Raw genomic sequence first — 20,535 nt, 5'->3', positions numbered from 1 at the left:
CCAGTGATGGGAATAAGAAGTTATAGAGTTGATCGTGTTCCAAAATGGAAAGAAGAAAACGGAAGATGAGAGAAGAGACCAGCAGAGTTGGTTTTGATGTAGAAGTTTTTATTTTGAGGCCAGTATTTATCAAAAGCAATGTCTTACTGTCTCCGTATCTCTGCTGTACTGTTCACTCAAGAGACGTTCAAGACAGCTGGGACATTACAGCTTGATGCGTTTAAAAGCACTTGGTAATTCACAATGTTTTACGAAATAATTAAAGCAATGACAAAATGAGACAGGAAAAATACATGTGGGGTGTCTGTGAACCTTGTGTAATGTAACATGTGTTTTAACCATGTTGTTTTGCTTTTTATACAGTTGGCAGCATAAACGACTTCGAAAATGTGTCTTAATTGTCCAGATCTCTCACAGTAGACTGCAGCCCAGAAGAGGATTTTGTTTTCCTCTTCATTCCAAGAAACATGTTGTCCTTGTTTACAACAACAAGGCGCCCTTTGAGATTTGGAGATTTTATGTTTGGCTTTGTATTGTAGTCTTTTTTTACTGTGGAGAGACAGCATAACCTTTTTAAGTTTGTGTAACGAAGAAACTAAGGAATAATACATTTGTGCTTTTCTACTATTAACAGAATGTATTTTTGCACGAGTTCAAAATTTGACATTTGACTTTTATGAGGAGAATGGAAGAGGATGGGAAAATGTTTGGTTGTGCACATTGTTGAGAGTCTGAACAACAAATAGACCATTTTTTTTGGCCTGCCTTAATTTAGACCAAAAGTAAAAAAAAAAAAAAAAAAAAAAGCACTACTGAGTATTTATCAAACAGTGAGATTAATAAATTTAACATCAAATGTCATTCTTCCTGTATTTACAGAGCAAAAGCACAGTCCATTTTTTTATGTCAAATATTTTTTCATCAAATTCCTTATCTTCATCAGGTGATTTTTTTTCCATATTTATTTTGTATCGTGAGAATTTCGCATCGTGAGCCCTGCATTGTATTCCATATTGTTTAATGAGTTTGGAATTCCGTTACACCCATATTAGCTACAGTTAAAGAGAATGAGATTCACTTATCAGGATTAAAGCTTTTTTTTTTATATAACTTTTTGAAAAGGTATGAAGTAGCTGCAAAGTGAGGGAAAAATGCACTGAAAATCATGACGGTCCAGCAAAAAAAAAAGTCCATCAATCCATTTTCTGAGCCACTTTATCCTTTTCAGGGTTCCGGGGGCTGGAGCCAATCCCCGCTACTTCGGGCGAGGGCGGGGTACACACTGGATGATTCGCCAGACAGAAAAGTCCAATAATTCAAATTTTCAGCTTGAATCTGCCAGGTCTCTGTGGCTTGATCATCACAAAATCTGCACTATGTGTAAAAATGAGATTCAGTTAGAAAACTAGGGAAATAGCCAGCCAGAGAGTAAACAACAGCAAATAACTGGCATCAAATACTACGGTTCACTGCCAATGCTGGAGAGCACTTAACACATTGAGTGTTAAAAGAAGAGGGTAGGAGAGCATGAAATGGTTAATTACTCTGCAGCTCTGTTTCCATTTCTTCGCATTTGCTATCCAACTTTTTCTGTATCTGACACAGTCTAACGGTGGGCTGGCTCCAGGTGTGATTCTGCGGCCGTACAGTGTAGGCTTGGATAGCCAGAAAAAAAAACCTTAAGGCCATATCCATAAATAACAGTACAGTCTTAGTCAACTTGTCAAGTTCAATAAAACCAGGGAGAGAGAAAGAAGCACAGACCATCTCTACCTTCTCAGCACTCGAGCTGTTGAAGCCTGGGAGCATAAACACAGATCTGTTTTTTTGTTGTAGGTCTTTTAAAGCATCCATTAGATTTACGAATTCATTACTCACAATACGAATGGATTTATCGTGCTGGGATCTGTTTTCTACGTGGAGATTATAGGCAGCAAATGAGGAAACCTAAAGGCTTTCACCGAAAGTGGGTCACTGCTGCAGCAGAAAAATTCTGTAGTTTAGAATAGCACCAGTACATTAAACAGACAGTCACAAGAAAAAGAAGAAAAAAAAAAAAAGAGAACAGCAGTGATTACACTTGTCTCATACACACATGACTTTTAAAGGGAAGTGTTGCTATTTCAAGTATGGAAATAATTATGTTCAACTTGAAGTAAAAACAAAAAAAGTACAACTAGTGTCTTCCCAGCTACAATAATACTTAGATCAATTGTGTTCATGTAATTTTTTTAATTATTGTTTTTGAACATTTACAATTCCAGTCACAGAAACTTATTGGAACATTTTTTAAAGACCCATTCAGTATCCAACCTCTTCTGGAATTCCATGTTTTAGTTTAAATATAAAACTTGAAGTGGACTTCTTAGATCTCTTGGAGCACTGTACCACAAAGAAGATTTGTGGATGATGTAACAATGCTATTCATCTCATCTAAAGGTAGCATGAAAAAAATCATCCTGTATCTTGGCAATTTTAGTACTGAACTACAATGTACAATATTTCATTGCAGCTGTGTCACATGCATTTTGCAAGCTGCAGGTTTCACAAGGAAGAACTACCTCATGCAGCTGCAGCTAAAAATAGAAATAGACGTCTATGCCGTTTGAGGGCAAGTTTGACATTTCAGAACAATAGACAGCTCCTCCTACGAATGAATGAAAAGAAAAATCAGATAATTGGACACTGTAGGTTCCAGATCTCAGGACCTGCAAACATTCCATATTGGATTATACTTTGCAGGTGTCTGGTATCATTTCAGAAACACAGAAAGCACTTGATGTGACTGCAGCCTTTTCACTTAATTCATCACAGAATCATTGACAGTACAGTGCACATAATTTAAACTCTGTGCAGATCAGTTAATCATGCACTTGCATCAAAGAAAGTTCAGAGCCATAGGATATATTTGACCTTCAGAAATGAAGATTTGAATTTTAGATATATCTTCAGTCATTTTTGAATGGTGAGATGAAAAGTACTGAAGAGAGAGGCACTGAGTGAGTGAGAAAGTAAGAACTTAATGAGCTTTTTTTTTTTTAAAAAAAAAAAAAGGAGAAAAAGAAAAAAAATATATATATACATACTTTTTTGTTAGTGCCACTTGTGCAACATTGAAATAAAATAAAGCAAAATAAATTTTAAAAAAGCAAGCAAATCCCCCCTCCCCCCAGCTATTTCTGAGCTGCATTCAAAACTACAAAACGACAGCCTTCTTTGCAGCTGCCATGCACAAGCATGTCAGCACCATGGACAGCTCTTCATGTGTTATCAACTTTTGCACATGATGTCCTGGTGTTTCAGCACCATTGCCAGCTCCTCGTGATTTGAACCACAGCACATATTGCACTTGGATTTCAGCACCAAGGACAGTGCTACACGCTATATGAACTGGTGTACATTATACCTTTGTGTTTCAGCACCTTGGACAGTTCCTCGTATGCTTTGAACTGAAGAACATACTGCACTTGTATTTCTGCATCATGGACAGTTAGTTCATCATGTGTTTGTAACCATTGTATATAATGTTATGTTTCAGCACCATGGACAGCTCCAGTTCATGGTCTGAGCTGTTGTACATTATGTACCACTGTTTCAGCACCATGGACAGCTCCTTATATGGTTTAAGCAAAAGCACATACTGCAGGGGGATTTATGTGCAGTTCTTCATGCATTTTGAATTGGTGTTAATTATGCACTTTCTTTTTATCAACAGCTGTACATTAATCATCAGTCGCCGTGATGTGTTTAAAGTTTCTGCCATTCTCCATGCCTGTGACATGTTGTCTTTTAGTCACCGCAGCGTGGAGGTCAACAGTGAAGATGTTTTTTTGGAGCAGCAGAGGGACCGAAAAACTGAGTAGATTAAATGGTGCATTTAATTAAGAGGCTTGGGATCTGCAAGTCAGAGATCAGTCGTAGCCCATGCCAACAATAGCTACATTTAGCCTAGCTTGTTAGCGTGCGCCATCTGTTCACACACAGATTACCACGACACAGCAGGCGCCTGAGCTACAAGTGCATTTTTCTGCTTCAGCGCTGCATAGGAAGCCATTCAGAAGGCTCGCACTAACCCCCTGCGCCACTTCCCCAGGGATTGTCTCTGGGTCCAATGATCCAAAAGGTCACATTTATCTTGCGTGAAGTTCAAAACAACAGTGGGACTCTGTTCGTGTTGAGGAAGGTACAGTTTATGTCAGTGAAATATCCAGCGTGTTACTGTATTTGCGTAATACTGCATGTCTCACTAAACCCATAATATATTAATACACTCCTAACTGTCACATTTACTACTGAAGTTTTAACATGTTAATTCATCCATTAACAAATCTTCCACAATATACGAGACAAAATAATCACAAAGGTTTTCCATGTTACGAACAAAACAATAACCCAGGAGTTTTGATTTGAGTTCAAATTTTGCACATTCATTAATACACATTTTCATTAGGTTTAAGTGTATGCATTTGTAAGAGGCACAATGGTTTGTTGGTAGACTTGTTCCAGGACAGGTGTTTATGTGGTGTTGTTCCAACAGCTACACATCACATGCTCTGTTTCAGAGTTCCATTAGCTTCAGTTAAGGTTCATCCATCTGCTTCACAAGCAGTAATGACTTCCAAATCACTGCATCCCACTTAGCTAGCTTTTACACCAAACACTATAAATAGGAGCAAGTTAATCCTAGCCGTTAGCTGTGTTTTTTTTTTTTGTTTTTTTTCCCAGTTAATTATTTATTTTTTTACTTTCTTTCTCTCTGTCTGGCACTAAACAAAGCTCGGCAAGCTGCTATGCTACCACAGCCACTCCAAAATCTGATGACAAGATGGGTTTGACTGAAGGATGTTGGAAGTGATTCTAGGCAGTTGCCAGAAGCTTGGAGGACGTGAAGCAACATAGTTAATGGTTCTAAATAAAAGCTTCCCAGAGCTGAGGTGCAGTAAATGATCAAGTGAATGGATCAAGTATTGCAAGAGTTTTGTGTTTCCAAAATCGTGTTCATTGAAGGGTCAAAACGTATGCTCTTGCTGAGACTTTGTGCTCGAATCTCCATAGGGCAACAGCCATTTCTAGTCAAATATGCAAAATTGAGTTTCTGTATGTATTTTCTTTTCATAAATGTAATCTATTAATTGATAAAGAAAATTCAAAAGGTCAGTTCATTTCAGTTTTACTTTTGAAGTATAAATGACATCATTCTCATTTTATGCTTTTAGGCAAGCATGAATGGCAGCATAGGAAGAAAAATACAAAGTTAAAACATAAGTAAATGTGGAAATGGTGACTTTAAAGGGATAGTTTGGGATTTTTTACATGAATCTGTATGGCATCCCAGTCAGCAGTGTTGTGCATTCACACAGACTTACCCCTGACAGCGTCCAGTGAGCGGAGATCCTGTCCGGTTTTGGTCCAGACGAAAGTAGTCTAATAAATAAATAAAAATAAAAAAATAAATCATTTTTCTTCTCAAACCAATATGTGTTCAAAAGAATGATATATTTGAATCACAAAACCGTTTTTCCAGAAAAAGTCAGACCTCGTAAACGGTTGGCACTATTTTCTCTCCCTTCATATCACTCCGCGCTGCCTCCAGCTGGAGCTAACTAGCGGTAAACTAGCGGGGCTGCCAGCTGGAGGCAGCGCGGAGTGATATGAAGGGAGAGAAAATAGTTCCAAGCGTTTACGAGGTCTGACTTTTTCTGAAACAACGGTTTTGTGATGCAAATATATCACTCTTTCGAAAACATATTGGTTTGAGAAGAAAAACGATTTATTTTCGGGACCCCAGCAAACTTGCCGGACTACTTTCGTCTGGACCAAAACCGGACAGGATCTCTGCTCACTGGACGCTGTCATTGGTAAGTCTGTGTGAATGCACAACACTGCTGACTGGGATGCTATACAGATTCATGTCAAAAATCCCGAACTATCCCTTTAAGACCGGCATTAGGACATAGGAAAAGATTTGTATGTGGGCTTTCAATTTAAATCCTAAGGACTGTTTCTCTCACACACACACACACACACACACACACACACACACACAGTGGTTGATCTGGAAACATTTGCGTTTAAATGTGTTTTCTACATTTTTTATCGACTATTTTTCCTTTTTAGTCCACAGACAAGAACAGTGTCAGTCAACCTGAAGTTTAGCAGTGTGGTGAAAAAACAAATTGAAAAAATAGGGTTCCAAGTGTAAAGTTTGTTTACTTTTTAATGTCTTACGCATGATACAGAAGCGTTTTTTAATAGTTTGATCAAATCAATAAATTGCCTGTGCAATCCTCCTCTGTAATTTAATGGGGTGAGCTAATAGACTTTGTGTGTGTGTGTGTGTGTGTGTGTGTGTGTGTGTGTGTGTGTGTGTGTGTGCCCATACCCTTAGGGGCTGTTTGTCTCCGATAATGAGCTGTCATTTTGTCAGTCAGAATGGCTTGATCTCTCTGCCACCCTGCTGACTCACACACATCTACACACACTCACTCACTCACTCTCACATATTCACACATACACACGCAAACAACGCAAACTCATGAATGCATGCACATTGCAGTAAACAAATACAGTCTGCTCAAAAACAAACACGAGTGACGAGAGAGATTGCTTTTAGCCAGCCTCTTCCGCTCTGCGGTCTCACCCACTCTTTCTTTGTTCATGTGTACATTATTACATCACTACTTGGCTATTTCAAGGATTTTATAAGCGGTGAAGGAAGGAGTATTCTTATTTCACTGGAACCACATAAGTTAAATCACGGTTATGGCTCATGCTATAATTATGCCAGAATTTATGTTATCCTGTAAGATTTCCGTTAAAATAGAATCTGCTGTCTTCTTCCTGGACGGGAGTGATATGAAAGACAACCATAGAACCTAACGTTTCTCTGTTTGAGGCTAGAATTGTTGCTGTCTGAAATTAGATTAATCATATCTACCAAACCACTGTCGATTCATGTGATGAAGCAAAACTGTAATCTTTTTTTAGGTTTTTATTTAAATGATAAGTTCAGAAGTAGACGTAGGCCCAATCCCATTTCTCTTTCTATCCCTACCCCTTAGCCCTACCCCTTTGAAACGGAGTGCTAAGGGGTAGGGCCGAAAGTAAACCCCTCCGAATTGGGACACCCCTTCGAAAATCGAGTACGTCATCAGTAGTCGCCGCTGCCGATGACGTAGGCAGATGCGACAATTGTTTGCCGAAGAAGAATGTTTTTCTTACATTTTAAAACTTTATTCATTGAGAAAATGCTTACATTTATGAACTTCTTTCACTGCGGATGCCGCCATCTTGCCAATCTTGCAAGACTAGACCCCTCCGTTTGGAGTGTACCTCGGGAGAATCTCCATTTGGAGGGGTGTGTAGCCCTACCACTTCCCCCTACCCCTCCGCCACAATGGCAATTGGGACACTCCTACCCCTCCACGTGAACGCGCAAAACAGAGGGGTAGGGTCAAGGGGGAGGGCTAAGGGGTGGAATGGGATTCAGCCTTAGTCATTTTAACATGATGCTTCTACTTCTTCTGATGCTTCTCTGACTGGATCGATCCACTGTTTGACACTGATTGTCATAGTTTGCTGAAACAGTTCAGTGAAGACAGTTAATGTCAGATCTCAAGCTCTAGATCATTGAGGGGCAACTTTAGTCATTGTGTCTGAAAATCCATATCCTACAAGCAGACTATAGAAATCCATCAAGTAGGGCATCAAACTGTGACCAAACACCTCTCAGATGAGGATATACTCTAAGAATGATGGTTACTTATTCAAAATGTATCTTTCTTGATAAAGGTTTCTAAATCAATGCATGCATTTGGTACCAATTTCTACACAAAATAAGCTTCATGAATCAGTGTGATTCTAGTAATATCCAGTTTAAATGTGTTTTAAATGATCTTCCTAACCCATTACTGGTGAAACCAATCAGGTTTTTTTTTTGAAAAACAGAATGTGATCTCTTAATCAAGGATTAGAATGTGCTTTTGTACAACGACCCAGCCCATTGTTATAGTTTCAGTTTTCATCTCTTAGTTTTGATCGTGCAAACAAACAACAAAAAAATGCAGCTGCAGAGAAATGCATTTAAGATGAGCAAAGGGAAAGTAAGGTGAGATCCAGAGTTTCATAATGTTTCGTCCATATCTTCACGGCATTCTCTTCCCGGAAATCCACAGAGTGTCTTTGTTTTTGAAGCCTGTTATCATGACTCGCAATCAGCTTATAAACCTGGATCAGCAGTTTGTGCTGTGCTGAGTTTGCCATGATTAATGGAGACTATGCAGGGAGCAAGAGCGTGGATTCATAAAGTACAAATATATCTCTGCAAAGCTTGCACACACACACACACACACACACACACACACACACACACACACAAAAACCAAAACAATCTACTCGTGTAGGCAAGTATCAGAAGACACACACACACACACACACACACACACACACACACACACACACACACTCACGCACTCACACCCACACACCAAGTGGGCTGATAAAAGGATGTGTAGCATTACTTCAGCTGCCCTCTGGGAAGCAAAACAAAGGTATGACTCAATCACTTACCGGCACCCCGTGATGAGTCAGCACATTTACAAGACAGAGACGAATCATTCCAAACAACGCTTCTGTGGTTTCGCACGGACTCTTATACGTAAAAGATTAGGTCCTCTAGACGTTTTAATGGAGCGAAAGCATCTTGAACTTATGACTTATGCTTGACCACATGAGCAATGCTGGAGACTTCGAGTAGTTCTGCAGCTTAAACTGACTAGATGTAGGGCTGGGTGAAGAAATTATCATGATAGACACATTATAAATGGTTGGTAGACTTTTTATTAGATGGCATTCATTCATTTTTTTTAATGCACGCCACCCTTTTCACCATTTTTCTGGAGATTTCACTTTTTTATTTTGTGCAGCTGGTGGTTAATCATAGTGTCTGTGTTGCAGTTTGATAGTGACTCTGACCCAGAATTGTATTTGTGGTAAAATTTTATTGGGAAAAAAATACATTGAGTTTATATTTTATGTTGCCATTTTGAGAACAAGATGTGACTTTTAAAGCATATTGCCCAGCCTTAACTGGTCATAAGTTGTGTTTTTTGCTGATCCCTCCTGGCTCAGCTTTTCAAATCATGGTATCAGTTGAAAACTAGGTTTCAAGTGAGCGGGAAACTCCTCAGTTTTTCATACTAGATGTGCTTCTACAGTGGCCTGATAAAGGTTTGTTTCCAAAAGCGTGCAAGAAAATGTCAAATAGATTTGAGCAGCGATATGATTTCTATTTTCTTTTTCTTTCTTTCTATCTTTCTTTCTTTCTTTCTATCTTTCTTTCTTTCTTTCTTTCTTTCTTTCTTTCTTTTCTATTCCGTTTTAAGGGCAGTGATGTCCTGGAGGTTAAAGTAGGATCAGAAGGTTCACGGGTCTTAATCACGCTGCCGACAGGTTAGCACTGCTGGTCTGGGTACTGTGGGTCACTGTAGCTTAGGTTAACTCTGAAAAGGATTGGTCACTTGCAAAGAAGCAATGTCCCCAAAGGGTTTAATACAATATGGCTAATCTGAAAACAAGTTCTGTATGCCTCACATGTTAAAACAGTAATGCAATCCAAGGTCTCCTCAAAAACATGGACACAGCCCGACAAAATCTAGAATCAAACTCAAAGAAAGTATGAAGAGGCCGTAAGGTAATCGTGACCATCGCTATAAATATATAGATACACAAACCAAACGTCATGGTTGATCATCATCAAATGTGATAAGCACACTGACCTTCAGTGAAAGATAATTTTTTATTCCATACTTTTTTTTTCATTTCATTTTTCCAACAAACCCTATGAAATGATCACAGCCGCTGTCATCTTGCTCACAAGCCCTAATAGTTCTGGTGCATTGTGGATCAGAAGCCTGACAGCTTGTTCCTGGGCCTCATATGGCTCCATTGTTGTCTGAATCTATTAAAATACATTAATATGCTCCATACCACTGTAGCTGAAATGTTCCTTCATCACAGGATTGTGGCTCCTATGGTTTATTCCAAATCAGTTCATTGCCTTCAATAAGGATCTACCTACTGTACGAGAGATTCCAATCCTCACAAGTATGACTTTTTTATCCTTTACATTAGACTCGTGAAAAGTCATTCAGTCAGTCATTTTTTAATATTAATGTTGTTTTTCTCATTTTGATCTAATGATTAAAATGTTAAAAAAAAGAACTTTGAACTGTATGACAGTGTTTTATTGGCAATCTTTTGTTTTCATGATTATATTTTTTTTCTCTAAACCTCTGGATTCATTCACTTAGAAATGATGACAGTCGTTTGAGGGAACTGAGCCCACATAAGTCCTGGCCCGTCAATATCACATTGTGCGAGAGGCACACAATTTGAAAGCCCGCTTGTTCGTTTTTTTTGGCAGCATGTACTGAGTAAACACACCGCTGGTTTGCAGTTTTGAAGAAAGGGGTTGGCAGTGTTAAAGCGGCGCAAGTCACTTTGCTGGGGGATTTATTTAATTCTTATTTACTGAGTCCAGGTATATTGCAAAGTGCAGTGAGTCACAGCCTGTGACCTAGTTGAGCTTTGTTGCTCAGCGTGACCCCATTCCGACCGCTTGCTAAAAACAAATGTGATGCTGCTGCAGCTGTTGTGCATCAGCACGAGAAGGAAGACGCTGAAAACTTGTTTCATTTGTGTTTGAATACTCAAATATTTAAACCAAAACTAACACTGCTTACTGCTTGAGATGCTTTGAGAAACTTTTAAGTATTTATGGAATTCAGGGGTCACGATGAACAACCTAACTTCCGCAGTGAAGAGCAGAGTCCAGAAATCTGCATGTACGTGTGCGTGTCCATGTGCGTGTGCGTGTGTGAGGTTTGTGTGATCTCAGGTGATTGTCGAGCTTACAGACAACAGGTAAATTGGCCTTAATCCTGCCCCGGGTGTATGTGTGGTCGCATTAGATGTGTCATATGTAACACGTTAGCTGGTGGTCACAGGACCACACACACAGCACACGGCGACATAATCCTGTTAGCGAGGCTTTGGCTCAAAGGAAATATCTGATTGTGCTAACACTATCCAGGCAGGGTTTGTTTCTCTAGCTGTACCTCTGGGGAATTCTTCTTTAACTGTGTGTGTGTGAGGTCCAAAACCTGGCAGCTGACCTATTTTCTGTTGCCAAAGCCTAATTTGTGAGAATCAAAACGATGTGTCCCACAGTATCTGATGTGTGTTTGAGGGTTTGTTTCAGTGTGAAGGTTACAATTAGGTCAAGGTTTATACCTCGGTTAAGGTTAAGTTCATGCTCAGAGGTTGAGAATTTGGGCATTAGAATGTAGTGATGTATTATAATAATACTAATAATAATGATAATAATAATAATACTAATAATAATGATAATAATAATGATAATAATAATAAATAATTATTATTATAATTATAATAATAACGAGAAGAAGAAGACGACTTGTATTGTTGGAGTAGAAATATTCAAAGATTTATTTCAAGATTTTGGTGATGGATTTGTGTTACTATAATAGAAAAAAATCCTCAGATTTTTTTAATTCAATTCAATGTATTAAAATACAAAATCTTTAGGATTAGGTTTAGGATCTTTGTTGCACTTCAGTGTTATTTGCTGTTTCATCGGGAAAATATTGCAAAGCAGCAGCATCATAGAAAAGCCACAGGACACATTCAGATACATTGCCTTTGTTTTGGAGGGTCAGACGACAGCTCGTGCAAATAGGTATTATATCCATTCATATTTATATTCATTATACAGTAATAACAAGCAGACTTGACTGACTGGTTTGTGGTTTGCAGCCCCACAAACTGAATCCACAACCAGCAGCATTTAAAGTACAGCAACTTCTAGACCAGTGCATTTCATTCTTTTTTCTTTCTTTTTTTAAATTCTGTGTGAAAACTGCAACACAACCTAAGTGTTTTTCTGATGAAAGTCGGGACATTCAGGATGGAATCCACCTGTATTCAAGACAATGCTCTCCCTTTGAATTTTTTTTTTTTTTCAAGCAGGCCAAACGGAGTTGTGAAGCGCCATCACAGCTGAACATTGCTGCTATGGCAGCGTTGGCCTTTACTTTAAAGCACTGCTAAGCCTAAGTGGCTTTGCAAAGCTGCTAGCATGGCTGCAGCCTTTTAGCCATTTTACTTTATCTTCTTTGTCTTACTGTTGTGAGGGGGGAGTCTGTTCCAGATTTGTAAATAGATAATAACAAAATCCGAAGAAAAGCCGCTCTCTGCGAATACGGTTCCCGGGTGTTAAAAAGTGTGTTCTATTAGCCGTCTGTCTTTGCTATGTTGTTTAAGTTCCTGCTAATGACTAGGAGTGTTCTAGAGAGAACACTATCATTAATCTGGTCTGTTTATGTGGCTGTAATCTACTTTAATCTTATTGTTTCTGTCAGTCTAATTTGTACTTCAGGAACCTGGAGGTGAAATTGGCAAAACAACAGTGTAAGCAGTCCCAGGTGACCAGCTCGCTACTCTCGCTAGAAGGCTTGGTTGAGTGGACATGTTGTTAAATGTGTCGGGGTTCAATTTCAAACTACAGGTAACTGATTTAAAATAGGAATAAAAATAAAAAAAAGAATTTCTTGCACTTGTACTGAAGGTATTGAATGTAATATATCTGCAACTGCTTGGATCCACAGACTGTCCAGTTGGCTAACACAGTGTTTGCCTTCTTTTTTATCCATTATCAGCTCAGGATAATCCTGAAAATTGAGACAAATTTGACAATTGACATAGAAAAGACTTTCTTACTTCAGTTTGACTTGGATACATTCTACCAACCGGTTCTGCTGGGATGTGATGACGCTGCTGTGTTTTTATTTTTTTGGACAGCCTGTCTGGCAATATTCCGACATTTTGATTTTTTCTTTTGACAGAAATACCACCTGACTTAATATGTCTTCATAATAATGACACGTCCTGTTGGTGTCCGTTATCAAGTTTTGCTATCACTTTTAATTGGTCCTTCTGTCTCCTCGTGGGTGATGTTGCATGTTGAATTTTAGGAAGTCATCAATGAGTGTGTGTGCCTTGTCTCCTTTCCAAGTGTGTGTGTGTGTGTGTGTGTGTGTGTGTCTGTGTGTGTGTGTGATCATTATGTCGTGATCTGAAGCCATCTGGGTTGCCTGGTGCATTTACATATCTGGTGTTAACCATGATGCATATTTATAACCAGGGTTGAGAATGGTTTGAATATTTATTTTGGCTCCAGGCTATAGACGTGTGGAGTGGGTTTGATTCCAATCAGAGGAACAGAACCTTTTGCCTGGTTGATGGAAACACTTGATGATTGCTTGTGAACTCCTCAGTGTGCATGACCAGGTCATGTGTGACGTATGAATATCGAGTTAATTCAGACAGAGGCGTCTATCATGGCTTTCTGTTAGAATGAAACAAATATATGTTGTTGTTTTCTTTCTTAACAAAACAACAAATTGAGTTAGTTCTGCTGAGTCTTCAGAGATTGCTCTTGTAGGTTTTGTGAATGTAGAACGATCGATAACAAAGTCATCCCAAGGATGCTTCGATACATTGAGAAACCCGCCAACCGAGTCACAATGTTTATAATGTGACACCATAACTCACCAAAATATTACAGGAACATACAATTAATCCTTTAGCCTATTTGTAGACAAAGTGAGAATTATTTTCGACAAGATAGTTCATGTATGCTTTGTGTATGAGTGTTAAATTAACCTCTTGTGTTTCTCATCCAGGTATTAAAGTGTTTGCCTGTAGATGGTAAAAAGCACCAAAATGTCTCTTGTGAAATAAGAGAAGAGCTGCAGGGTAAATTATCCAGCAAAGTCCTATTGAGGTGCTTCAGTGGGAGCATTGAATGACTCTTTGTTAGCACTGTTAACCGCTCGCTTGGCACTTTACTTGATTGAACTAGAGTTGGAATGTGTGAGCAGTTAGCACTGCCTCCGCAGCTGCTTTAGCTGTCGTGTAAATTGCCCAAATTGTAAATTCAGTGAAGCAAATGCCTTAAAATAACGTCTCGACATTCACAATGGTGCTGTGTTTCATTTGTATTTCTGTGGCCAGTCAGTTGGACGATCACCAGCAAAGCTCAGTGTGACAGTCTCAAAGGAAAATACAAGTCTGTATTTATTTCTATCAGATTTTTAGCCAATTTGGCTGACACACTTTTGTCTTTGATCTGCTTCTTCTTCATTGCTGCCTTTGTGTTGGAAGTAGTAACTGATAACACCAGTGATGAAAAGTGGGGGTGAAAATGGCAAAAAAGCAGTGTTCCTGACAAAAAAAGCATGTGATTAATTAGCCGTAAAGGAAGATTGTGGCTTTTGCAATAAACAGACACTGCTGTACATTCACCTTTGTGAACTGAGGCCCGGGAGTACAGTAGTTTTACAGGCCCCAGGAGGCTCTGTTTTCCTGAAGGGCCATATGTGCCAAAAAAAAACCAAAAACAATACAATTTCGTGCTGAAAAACATCCAGTACTGATAAGTTCTGATGTTTGGATTCACTGCGTTGTGCATACTTTCCCTGTCAACATATTTCGCCGTTCCGAAGGTGCCCTTCTGTCCTGGATGTCCATCCACTATGAGTAGATGAGACCAGCAAGGAATCTATGGAAAAGGAACGAAGTTTGTCCAAGCCCTACTACCTGGTTCACTTGAGGTTTTCAAGTGAAAACTGCAAACTTTCATTACATTTTGACGTATTTAGTTGAAGAAAGCTACACTATTTGAAAAATGTTTTTCACATGCCTCCATAGGCATGAAGAAAAACCCTTTATATTGAATGCCTATATTTAACAGCTAAAATAGTGTTATGTCAATGACTTGTTCACAAGGTCGACAAGTATTTACATCAATCTGACAACTACAGCATGTGAACAAAGAATGTGGTTTGCCTTCAACTGCCGACAGATGACTGTTATTCTCAAGGCAACATTTTTATTTCACATAGCGAAGCATGAGTTTCAAAGTATGTTAAAACTTCCAAAGTTGTATATTAGTATAACTTGCAAACAGATATGCAAGTCATTTACATTTCTGGCACTGTGCAACGACCACTTTGTGACCATTAAATCTAAAAATCAACATCCATGACATCCACTGTCTGGTAATCCCATTACTTTTGATGTAATTAATGAATTCAATTACCCTTCTTAGCCTCTTTTTTTTTTTCCTCAGTGCAGTGGAGGCTTTGAATATAAAAGGGCTGTTTGTGAGTGAGTGCATAAATCATCAGCATGCAGGGCAGATTGCAGGGGAAGTGCCAAACTATAATGATCTCTCATTGTTGGTAATGCACCCCCATTCACCCGCTGCATTGTTTGCCTGCATTGTGTTGAATACTGATGAAAATCTGAATTTGAAGCCGACCATTTCTTGTGCGGAGACATGCAGAATTTCAGCGAGGCCAGGCAAAAGAGTAAATAAGATGTTCTTTCTCATCATATTTTTAATAATGAAGAGAAAATAAGCTGGAGTACAAAATCATAAGTGTGTAACAGCTGAGATGGAAGCACGGGCGTGAATATTAAAGACGATAGAAGCCCCTTTGAAAGTAAAAGCTTTTAAATAAGCAAATGTCAACAAAAGCAAAAAACGGTATTTATTGATTCATCGTATTAAGGCCCCGTTTGATAACATTTCAAGGGAAAACATATAATTTTTGCAATTTTGTTTCAGGAAAATTTCACATTTATACTACAGCTTTTTTTTAAAAAACAATGTCCATTTCCATGGCAATGGCACAAATCCTAAAGAAAAAAAATTGCGTTTGATAAAGATCCACTACTTTTTTTTGTCTACACAGACACTCGTGTGGAGATGACCACGTTGGGTTATTATTCCGGGTGACTCTCAACTATAAAGCTATCAAATCCAAGAATATTATTGTTTGGGATTCTTGTCACTTTGGAGCCCACCACTGCTGTGATGGCCAGTCTATTCAAGCATGCAAATTAATCCAGCTGTGGTGCACCTATGCTTTTTGCATCATTTCAAAAGTTGCATTTTCCTCCATCTACACAGTGACAGTGATGGACTGTTTAAAAAAACAAAACAAACAAAAAAAAGCTTTCTTCTGTTTATACATACGTTTTCCAACAGTTCCATTTTGGAACTTGTTATCAAAAGGTGTGTTAGACTTCTGCTCTACTTTCTGCAGATGAAAGAGGTTGAGAAGAATTGTATTCCAAACTAAGATTAGAAAAATAATCTAGCAGAAAGACTATATGAAAGGAAGGGATATACCTTTTATTTGCCTCTGGGGAAAAAAAAAAAAAAAAAAACACACACCCTGGGGACTCACATATTTCTCTTTGTACAATAAGTCGATGTGTTTGCTTTTAAGCACCGGTGTTTGTGGGTGAAAGATGCACATCTACATCGTTAAGATCCTGAATTTTTTATTCCTTTTATTTATTTGTCTTGAGAGAACACGCAGAAGTAAAGGTGGAGTAATCGAGAACTGAACTTCATTCAGCCACACAGATTGCACGCTATCCCAAGTGCTTTAAGAGAAAACACCGGGGGAAGAACAAAGAGGCTCCTTGAAGAACAGGCATGAATTATTCACTCCATTAGATAAGAGCACGAAGAGATTGAGAGAGGGAGAAATGGAGATGGAGTGCAAGCAATGCAAAGAACGAGAGAGACAGATGGGTTGGCGACGACACCGTGGGTTTCATATCGTATTAGCAGCGATGATGACGGATACTCAGGGAAGGTCCCTCCAGATATTTAAGGTCAAAGAATGCAGCTTGCCATCATCTTCTCCGCAGGGTGCAAAAATATCACATCAACTTCTATAAAAGAAGTAAAGGTACTTCCTCTCTGTTAAAATACGTGATGTTACGTATCAGTGTGGAGCCAGACATTGTGGAAATGAGAATCTTTTTTTATGATGGTAGAGGTGCTTTTATTTTCTTTCTTTTTTTTGTTACTTGAAGGAAAGAGTTTATCCGGTGAAAATCCACAGCCAGCCGCGGCTTAGCTGCAGCATCTGTGCTGCTTTCCACCCAGATATGCTTTATCAGATTCAGGCGTGGGCCCTCTTTTGTATTCCGCTGCTAATGCAGTGGTGCTGGAGTCACTTCAGACAATCCGGATGCTGTAGCCGCTATAATGAAACTAGTGACTGCTAAGTGCAGCGTTCTTTATCAGCTGCACACAGTTGTCGTAATCTGCACTGCAGTGCGTCAGTAGCTCCATAGCTGGGCTAACTGGGCCCGGAGCATGTGGTGGAAATTTGCTCTAAGTGTTTATTTAATTGGGAATATGTTTTACATAAGATTAACTCACAGCAGCTGATCATCAGGAACTATCACCCCCACTAGTACTGTGGAGCTCTGTATTGGAGTATTGCATAATTAATGTTTTTGTATTGGTAATATACAGCTGCTGAAGTGTCGCTTCAGTCAAAACATTCTGATACTGAAATAAACTGTATAATTATGGTTTTGTAATGCGTGTAAGTGTAGGTTGGAGTATTCAGGTTTAATTTACCTTTCATTTCCAGAATTATGCAGAACCCACAAAACGTGCAATACAACCATCAAATAAAGCTGTACTGATAATGATTACACATGCAAATCATTTAGAAAAAGCAGTAACTACAAATTTTTATGATACGTTTGAATTTATTGATGCATATGGATGCATCGCACTTCAGGTCTCTTTGGCAATGACTCCAAGATCAGAATGGAGAGTATGAAAAAGGCATCCTTTCATGTCCTCTGTTCACATCATACACTCTAGGTCCATGAAAAGAGAAACTGCTTCAAAGAGCCGACCTCGAAGCTGTCATCGCTGGCAGCTAACCAAGTTTAAACGCCTTAAGGGATCGAAGATTAATGGAAGTCTTGTTGATTATCAACACAAGTGTGATTGGGATTGCAAGGGTAGTCTAGATCTTTGTTTTTCAACACTTAAAGACTAATGCATCTTCATTGACATTTATAGGTTGTGCAAATATCACCCATTCATCATGTACATCTGCTTTATGCTGAATCGGGTCATGAGCAGCTGCCGCGATCCAGGAGATAAGGTACATCTAGAGAGATGTGCAGGCCACTGCAGGACACGTTACAGCGATGGATAATTAAATCCAACTTCATTTTAGGTGAAACTTCAACATGTTTTTGGATTATAGGGGGAAACTGAAGGAGCTGCAATCCAACACAGACATGTAGAAATGGTAAACTCTACAGAAAAATGACCCAAACTCGGCTTTCAACTTAGTTTATGTTCGTGTGAACTTACAATGCTGATAACAGTTGTACTGTATTACCCCCACTCGATCCATATTAGGGTCACGCTCGACTGGAGCAATCAGCAACACAGAAAGGGCGAAAGGCAGGATAAGGACCGACAGAGAGAGAGAGAGAGACAGGTTTATCCTTTCATCAAATATGTGTAACTTTGGATAAAGAACTGCTCATACTAGCGTCCACTGATTGCAACCTTTTCTAATTTTGCTCAGGGAAACTCCTGGTGAAACCTCACTGAGACAAAATACACAGGAATCAGACTGAGAGCAAGAAAAGAAAAGACTCAAAATGCATTTTAATAAAAAGAATATTTCAGAAAGAGAGAAATGTTGTCTGAAATCTTCCGTCTGTAATTCTATTACTAGGGTAAAGTAAAGAGGCGCTGTGTTTGAAACATCCTCCCATGTCAGTCTAAGTGTTCCATGTTGTTTAACTTTCACTGTTGCTGTCGGCTGAAGAAGTTTATGTGTTGCTGGGATCGCTATGTCTGGGTTAACAGTTGATGCGTGTATTGTGGAGGTCGTGTCACTGTGTTGGAGAGACGACGAGTCTCAGCCTTAAGAGTTACAACATCAGAAACAATATTTCCAACATTTCCATAGTAAAAAAGAGGCACTATTTGACATTTCTCTCTATAAGCAGCACAAAGCTGGTCACTAGGTTGAAGATGAAGCACAATCAGCTGCATTCTGTGGTGTGATTGGCTGCTGGGTTTGGCCTGTGAATCACCCGGCTCGACAAATGAATAGCTGAGCTTGTTTAGTGGGAGGCTGCTGTTGTTTGTTGTTGGAGGGAGCCGAGTTCCTCTCTCTTGAAGACAGACCTCTGAGGGTGTCGTGCTTTCTTCAGTGGTGCGTTCTGAGATCGCTTTTAAAAAAAGACATATACTGACCTTGCTTTTCCTATAACTTGCACCACTGAATGTAGCTGGAGTGAGGCTGTAGCCGTGCAACGATAGCAGTTTACAGCATAAAGTGAAGATGATATTTCAGCTGTAAACAGGCCTGCGATGGAGTCCTGTATATCTTGGGGATTTCATTTCGAAACATTCAATTGTGCTTTTGTAGCAATTACCGGGATAAAAAAAGGAGTGGGATTAGGGAGGAGTAGCGGATAAACAATTGCATGGAAACCTTTGAAATCTCATTCTTTTTCCCGTTTCAGGTACAAGAATGCAAGGCAGAGAGAGCCATGGGGAGAGAATGAAAATACTGGAGTGATTGCAGAGTCAGATTGAATTTCATCATTTATTCAATAGTCCGGGAGAAGGGAGAAAGGTGAAGCAAGAGTATGAGGGAGGGAGGGAGGAAGGGAGAGCGAGAGAGAGAGAGAGACTAAGAGGCTTTAAAAGACCCTGTAAGAAGTTTAATATCGGGTTTCCTAATCTTCTTTCTCCATTTCATCCCCACCATCAGCTCCACAGCTGGCAGACAGTGACTGGGGAGGGCGGGCTCCACGGGACTACAATGAGGTAATTATTTATGTTGAGCAGGCTTTGCAGGCAGCGATGCAGGATGAAGAAATGTCAAGGGAGGAAGAATCAGCTTGGTTTCAGCTCAGAAGCCAACAAGGTTTCTGCACAGAGGATGCTCTTTGCAAGTGAGATAGATCTCAGTGCAGCGCCTGCTTGTTGCCTGACAAACAGAAACAAAATTCAATGCTTCAGTTGTTTATGGAATAACTTGAATCGTTCTGAGATGGGATTCAATCACGAAAGTCGACTTTAATTGTATAAACAGAGACATCAGATGCCAGGCAGACAGATGTCAGACAGATAAGTATACACACAGACCGAGACGTGAGATTGCCGCCACGTGTCTGTGTGCTTCAGCTGGAACCACGGGGTGACACCGCAGAGGTCCTGACTGAATAATGTGACGGCGCTCCTAATTTGTCTCCAAACCTGCAGGGAATCCAGCGACTTGTTATCCGTTAGCAGCTGTTCCGTTAGAAATGACAAGAGCCCATGACTAACACAGCCAAGACACCTGGTCAGCAGCAACCGCCACAAGCGCACGCCGCACGCCCACACACACACACACACACACACGCCGGGTCAGGCCGCCAGATGCCGTCCAGACAGGGTAATTGAAAGCAGGACTGCAGGGACAAAAGGAAAGGAACAAGAAGACAGGAATCCGGGAGACAAGAACGCGAGGAAAAGGTAGAGAGGATAGTGCTTGTTAAGCTCCTGAGGAAGGAGGGAGGGAGGAGGGAGGGAGGGAGGGGGCAGGTAAC

At 39.7% G+C, this 20,535-nt stretch overlaps 1 protein-coding gene across 2 annotated transcripts in view; it reads left to right on the top strand.

Moving 5' to 3' along the window:
• Positions 1 to 20,535, top strand: part of LOC115406353 (leucine-rich repeat and fibronectin type-III domain-containing protein 5-like) — a 111,333-nt gene that overhangs the window by 7,987 nt on the left and 82,811 nt on the right. Inside the window, exon 2 of one of the 2 annotated variants that reach the window (XM_030116330.1) lies at positions 19,713 to 19,768. The exons of the other annotated variant lie outside the window; for it this stretch is intronic. The gene's annotated coding sequence lies outside the window, so the exon portion shown is untranslated. The remainder of the gene's footprint in view (positions 1 to 19,712; positions 19,769 to 20,535) is intronic. 2 annotated transcript variants of the gene reach the window in all.

This window comes from Salarias fasciatus, chromosome 19 (assembly GCF_902148845.1).
Source record: "Salarias fasciatus chromosome 19, fSalaFa1.1, whole genome shotgun sequence".
NCBI classification, from domain to species: Eukaryota; Metazoa; Chordata; class Actinopteri; order Blenniiformes; family Blenniidae; genus Salarias; species Salarias fasciatus.
Note: the sequence above shows the minus strand (reverse complement) of the source record. Positions and strands in the feature narration are given on the sequence as shown.